An 8,065-nucleotide genomic window follows, 5' to 3' on the forward strand; every position below is an offset into this window, starting at 1 on the left:
TATAAAGGAATCTGATTTCATGTTGGTCCAATAGAATTAGACTACAAGTTCCTAGGTACAATGCATTTGGACACATTTGGTAACACGACACGAACACACTGCCAAAGTGTCAGTGGATAATAACTCATCACACATTACAGTAATACTGGTTGGTAACTCATCACAGATATATACCAGTTAATACAATATACCGATTACCGGTTGTCAAAAATGAAGACTGGAAGATCGTAGTGTTTCGATCAAAAGTTAACTACCACTTGGGTCCTTCGTACCACTTGAGATCCTCGAACCGCTTTAGATCCTCGAACCGCTTGGGGTCTTCATACCGCTTGGGATCTTCAATCAATTTGTGGCCGGTAAACCATCTTCTGCAAAATATCGATAGTCTAAAGAGCATACATTCAATAATACACAATACCGGTTGGAACAATTACTGGTTGAGCATAACTCATACATCAAGAAAGTGTGTGTCCATCAATGATAATCAAAACATCATCAAAATGCCAACATTGACTGCAACCTCTCTCACACTTGGTAATGTACATCTATGATAAATTCACCCATCCCTCTGGGGGCTAAAAGTGAGTCATCCCTCATCAAGAATCCCTTTCACCTAGAAATAGGAGGAAGGGATTGCATTCTTGTTCTAGAAGATGTTATATTTGTCTAAGACAAACCCTCTTGGGGGTAGATGTCTTTTTGAACAAAGATCTCTTCTCCTCCAAGGATCACCTTTACACTTACAACAAGATATCTCTTTTCAACTATCTTATCCTTGCTTGAAGAGTATTCCCTTTCTTGCTTGGATTTATGATATTGTTGCATAGCAGATATCTTCTTTGTGATGAAGGTAGGTATCCTTGTTCTACTTTCCTTAGGATATCAACATCAATCCATGTTGACATCTTAAGGGGGGGGCACCCACACTGCTCCTTTGTACTATACTTCTCTCATGCATTGTATAATGAGACGTTCTTGGAACCAGAGGGAAACCTCTTAGAGAAAGATTCATCACTTTTCTTGTACAGTAGGACATTCTTGGAGCCAAAGGGAAACCTCTTAGAGCAAGATGTCGTCACTTTTTGTAGAGTGGGTCATTCTCGGAACCAGAGCACGGTCTCTTAGAGCGAGATGTCTTCACTTCTTCTTTTTCTTGTACAGTGAGACATTCTTGGAACCAGAGGGAAACCTCTTAGAGCAAGATGTCATCACTTTTCTCTTGTACAGTGGGTCGTTATTGGAACTAGAGCACGGTCTCTTAGAGCGAGATGATGCCACTTTTCTTTTATGTGGGGTGATTATTCTCGGAACCAGAGCATATACTCTTAGAGCGAGATATCACACCTTTCTTAACACTTGTACTATACATTCTATATAGGTTGTAGCGTACTCGGGCATAGACTCCTATGAGGCACTTCGAACCTCACTTGCACACACGCGCATGAGGTTGAGTGGAATTAACGGTGTTCTCACTCTCTCCCTTTACATGGATCACCTAGATAGGCTCTAGGGGCGAGATTTTCCATGTCCTTCTCTCCATTGATCACCTAGTTTTAGGGGTAAGATGTCCATGGTTTCTTTCTTCATCGCTTTTCTTCTCATGGATCACCAAAGTGCGTATTCATGTTCTCTCTCTTCTTCCTCTCATGAACTCATGGCTTTACTATCGATAGTTCATGGATGATGTCATCTTTGCTCTTTTATGTGATCGCTCATGTTTATGTGATGGCATTGGTCTTTGTGTCTTGATTAGTTGTTGAGACATCTGATCTCGAGATCTCTTCGGCTAGTTAGTTTGTCGTCTTGTGTCTTATTCTTGTTGTGTGTCTTTTTTTGTGCTTTGTCTTTGTTTTGTGTGTCTTGTGCCTTTTTGTTTTGTGTGCTCTTGTGTATGTTGGCGTGAGTTGAGATCCTAAGATTGGAGGATTTTCGCTCCCCAATATTAGTGATGTCTTATACTCCTTGTGGTTTTGCTCTGTATCTCTCATCTTCGTCTCTCTCTTTCTTCTACTTTACCGGTAGTGGTGGCGTAAGCCATACTCCCGTTAAAGTGGGGGCTAAATGTGGTGTCATAAAATTGCGACCCCTGCAATTTTAATCACATTTTGGGTCCTCACCTTGGTGACGACACCTCCTTCCCTAACTAAGACCTATTTTTGCATTCTCACCCCTTCACCCTTCCTCCTTCATATCCTGTGTCTGCTCTAGACCCTGTCTGAGCTCCAAAATAGGGCAGGATAGGGGCGTGGCGCCCTTGTCCCCACCCCTTAGGGTGGCCCTATGTTCAGTCTACCCGATCTCCTATGCATTATTTGTGTTCGAGGTTTGCAATTCCTCTTTATCGGCCTTCGGTGGTTGAAAATTAATTCTTTAGGCATGTATAAAAATGAATTCAATGCCCTCATTCATGGATGGATGAAAAATGCATGATAAGGGATAAGAAGCATAAGGAGAGGATACAAGATTCCAAGGTCATCATCAAGCATTCAAGCATTCGAGTCTTCTTCATTCATCCATCCATTAGAGTAACATTACAACATTCATTTGCAAGCAAGTGTGTGTTAGGGTTTTGTCATGTTATATACCATTTCATACAACATTCGTGGTTACATTCAAGAAGCAAAATAATCATCATCAACAAGGTGCAGATCTACAAGGTATACATTTCCATTGTTTACATTCAAGCATTTGCAATTACTTTCTTTTAAGGTTGATTCCTCAACTGGGGTTTGGCTAAGGCAAACCCCTATCCACAACTATTCTCCCTCTCTTTTTTTGTGTGTAGGTTGCAAGTGCGCAACTATAATTGCCAGTTTGGGATTCATTTGCAGAGACAAAAGAACCCTTTTCGTTTCGCGGATTTTGTGGCGAACCATGTACATTCCCGCCACGGTCCTAACGAATTTTCTCCAAATTTGTAGGACAGATCTATATCACTCTAATTAGCTCAGATCCGGAGTTACAATGCGATCCCGAACTGGTAGCTCCTCATTTCACTCATTTCCTCTCTCTTTTCCACATAGTCAACAAGTCAACTTTCTCATTTACAAAAGAGGGTAAATCACACATCAACTGCTTGCAATCCACTCAGAATTCACATCCTTGTTTCCCTTGGATTTGGATCTAGCAAATTCAAGCCCCTCTTTTGAATGTAAAGTTCCTTTCCAAGTGAAAATCATCCTAGTGGCTTCCTTTCTCTCTTCTAGGTGGGGAGTCACTAGGATCCAATTTTCCACTTTATAGTAGGGTTAACTCTCATTCAAACTTTATTATTTATTTTTGTTTATAAAATCTAACTAGTTTTTTTTTGATAGGGATATGAATTTTTTTTTTAAATTATTTGCTTAATAGTTTTTCTTAGAAAAATAAAAATTAGACATTCTTTATCAAATGATGTAGTTGTATCTCCATAGAGAAATCCATAAAGAATTTAAGACATATATAATACACATGAATTGCTTGACAAAATGTTTTAGAGGAATGTGATTTCATCCATGACCATGAGACTTATTGTGTATATTTATTGATTCATTGATTTATTATCCTTTTTAATAGTCTATTTATTTTATTTATGTGCTTACACATATACATATATAATTTTTAGATTTAGCTTATGACTACTTGAATATATAGATAGGAATTAAAACACAACTTTATTTCAATACGAACAAGTTTAATGCATACATTCTTTTCATTACAAGGTACATTCCTAAATTTTATAAGAGCATATATGTATCTATTTCTATATAGAATTTATTTGCATTAACTAGACACAATCAACAATCAATTTACTAAATTATGGAATACAAATTTATATATTTGCAAAGCTATAACTGTATCAAAATCTTATAAATAAGAAATTTAAATTTCTTTCAAATTAGTATTTTTAACCACTCAAAGTTAGTTTTTACACTCTCTAACTTTATGAAAGACCAAATATTGTTAATGGAGTGCTCTCTATCTAACATTATGTTATCCTTAAGTCATATGAGGCTTGATCATCCTTTGGGCCAAGACATCAATAAATAATTGAGTGCCACATTAAAAATATTATTTCAAGACAATACACAAAAATAACAACAAGAGTACAATTATATACAAACTACATGTAAACAACTAGAGAAAGGGAGAAGTAAAAACTTGCAATACTCACCATTAAGAGAGCTCTCCTAGCCCAACACTTACAACAAAATACATAAGAAAATAATCTAAAACACTACAAACTTGATAATCTATATTAAAGAGTTCAAATTTCCTTTTATTTTTGACACATAAAAGAGAAAAAAACTAACGTAATACATGTAATAAAGTTTTACCTCTTAGGTATCTCCAATGCAATGCGAGGTTCCTCCTACATGACGAATCTTCTTTTCCAAGTATGCACAATCCATATCTCACCTCATCAGCCTCCAAGTATTCTAAGAGTCCTTCTCCAACTTCTAAGTTCAGGAGCTAAAATAAGTCTTTTATGGGAGTGCCATGTCACAACTCCCTATTCAATAGGGTGAGGAAAAATGACTTGTGATTACCGTAAAAATATAATAACAAGAAATAAAATGATAACTTCACACTTTCTATTGTCTCACATGTGTGAGATGACAACTACATACTCCCACATGTGTGAAATGAGAACTTCCTACCTTTCTATGTGTTATACATGAGTAAAAATGACTTCTTTATGTCTTCTCATGCTGAAGTAGTCACCGATGAGGAGGGACCTCAAAGAGATCAATTTGGACCGGTCAGTAAGAGTAAACACACCAGAAACACAAAGATGTGATGGAGGCAATGCAAAACATATTATTTTATTGCACGAAAATTGATTACAACCAACTGGTAACAACCGGGTTATAGCATACCGGCTCACAGGCCTGGTGGAATATACATAATAGGTCACAACCGGGACCTTGAATCATGAGATCTATCTTCTACGCACAGTCTAGCTACTTGATTCTTTGATTGATTACATTCTAATGCACAATTACAATTATATATATCGATCCAAAGGATCCTGTCAGCCCAAAAGGGATCAAAACCCGAAGAACAAGACCTAACATGTAAAATAACAAGGTCGGCCTCTGCCAAGAGATTCCTCCGAAAAATCCAAAGGATGAAATGTAGATCACGAGAAAAGGTCGACCACACACCAAGGAACATTGGAATCAATGCCGAAGGCTCCGCAAGATTCGGAAGGGGTTCCGATAGATCACCAAAATAGGTCTAGGCAACCGGTAACAAGAACTGCCAACCGGTAATAGGAAACTGCCAAGGAAATCGATAGTGATATTCTATCTTGTTGAAAAATGATCCAAATGCAATGCGGTCTGGAAGTAAGAAAGATGATCAAGTATTAAAGTATAATCCAACTCCTTAGGATTCGGTGAGCCAAAACTGGGACACACAAAAAAGAAAACTGAAATTGCAAACATAAAGCAAAACAAAAAGAATGTGTTTTTGGTTGATGCAAGATTGCTATGAACCGGGGATGCTCCTGCATCACATGCCTAATTAAGGAAACATATTCTCAAGGAAATTTTAGAAAGATTTATCTCACTTACACTCTAAATTAATCCCCATATTGCACCTATCCATTGATACTTGCTTGGGTGACCAATTCTTACATTAAAAAATATAAAAATAATACTTTTACACCCTTCTAAAGTTTGTGTTTGAAGCCCACTTGAATTTGCACTAAAAGAAGACATCACAAAACCTTAAAACATTAACACAATGCAAATCAAATAAATTCAAGTCACATAGTGAAGCAAAAACCTTTTAATAATAATAAGACTTGTCTTAAAAAGTCATAGTTCTCTCATGGACTAAGATAAATGGTGTCACCATTTTAGCCTCTATTATCCTTGCATGTGTTTTGCCATGATTTAAACTTTTTTCCCTATGCCATGTTGTCTCCTAGCCATGAATTTTCTCTAGATTAACATCTTACTCGTCACCCTATAGATGTTACTGGCATATATCTCTTAAACACATATATTTAAAGGTGTTGAGAGATATAGTCTTGAGACACCTATCTATTCTTAATAATTTCAATATAAGCACCTTGAGATTGATATCCATTGAGATCTTTAAGATAGATGTATTTATGATATCTATAATATTACATACTTTTATTTAAAAAATGATAAAAATATGTTTTTTCCTTAGATAAAAATTTATTTGCCAAGAAAATTGTAACTCTCCTTTCATGCTTTCGTAGATTCTTATAGGAAGAAAATCAACGATATGATTTATAATTTTTTTATTACTTCATGCGATTGTCATAAACACTTTTCATGGGGGCATTCATACACATATTAGGTCAATTTATAGCCCCTCTTCATAGACCAGTTTTCTTAATTTGGTTTCTTTTAAGACTTGTATAGAAATACAAGTTCCCTTGTCAAATATATTAATTTAAATTTTCAATTTTACATCAAATATATAAAAATAATTTTAGATGTTAATGTTAATGGTTTCAATTTCAATTTTAATTAGATTCTATGTAAAAATTAATAAAATAAAATCATTTTTCTATTCACGAGTCTTAATTATCTTTAGAATCAAAATTTAGAAATATCTCAATCTTATAAAAAAAACTTTAAACAATATTATTTACTAATTTAGAATTATATTAGCCTATATTAATTTAGATTGTTTTTTGTATATTTATGTTTGCATTCTATTAGATTTGGCTAAGCTTAGGAATTTTTATTTTTATTTTTTACAAGTTTAAAATATGTAATAATTAATATACAACAATAATCTAATTATATAATGAAGTCTTAACATGTTTTTTTTTTCAATTTTTTGAAGAAGTAAAACAAAAAGAAGAAATTAGAGGATGTTTCTTTACAAATTTAAAATATGTAATAATTAATATACAACAACAATTTAATTATATAATGAAGTCTTAACATGTTTTTTTCTTTCAATTTTTTGAAGAAGTAAAAAAAAAAAGAAATTATTCAAACCAATATTAATATAGCTAATCTAAATTAGTAAATAATATTGTTTAAAGTTTTAATTTAAACAATATTATTTATTAAATTTAAATTAGCTATATTTATATTGGTTTGAATCACATACTCTAATTTCTTCCTTTTTTTACTTCTTCAAAATATTGAAAGAAAAAAACATGTTAAGACTTCATTATATAATTAGATTGTTGTTGTATATTAATTATTACATATTTTAAACTTGCAAATAAAAATAGAATTTTGCTAAGCTTAGCGACATCTAATAAAATACAATCACAAATATATATATATATATATATATATATATATATATATATATATATATATATATATATATATATATATATATATATATATATATATATATATATATATATATATATATATATATATATATATATATATATAAAATCTAAATTTATCAATAATAATTAATAGGCTAATATAATTCTAAATTAAATGTTGAAATATGAAAAGTAAATGCAAAGAAGTTAGACACGAAAGATTTATGACTTTGATGTGATATGTAGATTTTGAATTATTTTCTATATAAAAATGATATCTTTATGGTTATGTAGCTATTTAGGTTTTGTGTATGTGTTTTATTCTCTAAGTCTATGGATTTGAGTTTTTTTCACATGTATAGATTTTTCTTTTATATTGGAGATTTGACCTTATTAGATGTGTATCAATGCACTTTGGCTCATTTAGATTTGTTTGCTTTTTCATTTTTTTCTAATTTAAAAGTTAGTAGAATTTAAATGTTACTTAATGTTGTTATAGGATATGTTTTCTTGGATCAACCTTTGAGAAACAAAAATAGAAAATCAAATACACTAGAATTCAACTATGTAAATGTTATAGAGCAATGTGATGTAGAACTATGATCTTTTTAAGTACTCCAATTTAAATATTCATAACATGCCCCTTTTATAAATGCAAGCGATATTCAATTTCATTGGAGGATGACAAATGAGTACAATTGAATGCATTTAAATACAAGTGCATGTCAATATATTGTACATATCTATGTTTAATTAACTTATTGAACCGAAGGAACAACTAACAACTAAACAAAATTTAAAATT

Source organism: Cryptomeria japonica, chromosome 10 (genome assembly GCF_030272615.1).
Source record: "Cryptomeria japonica chromosome 10, Sugi_1.0, whole genome shotgun sequence".
Taxonomy (NCBI): domain Eukaryota; kingdom Viridiplantae; phylum Streptophyta; class Pinopsida; order Cupressales; family Cupressaceae; genus Cryptomeria; species Cryptomeria japonica.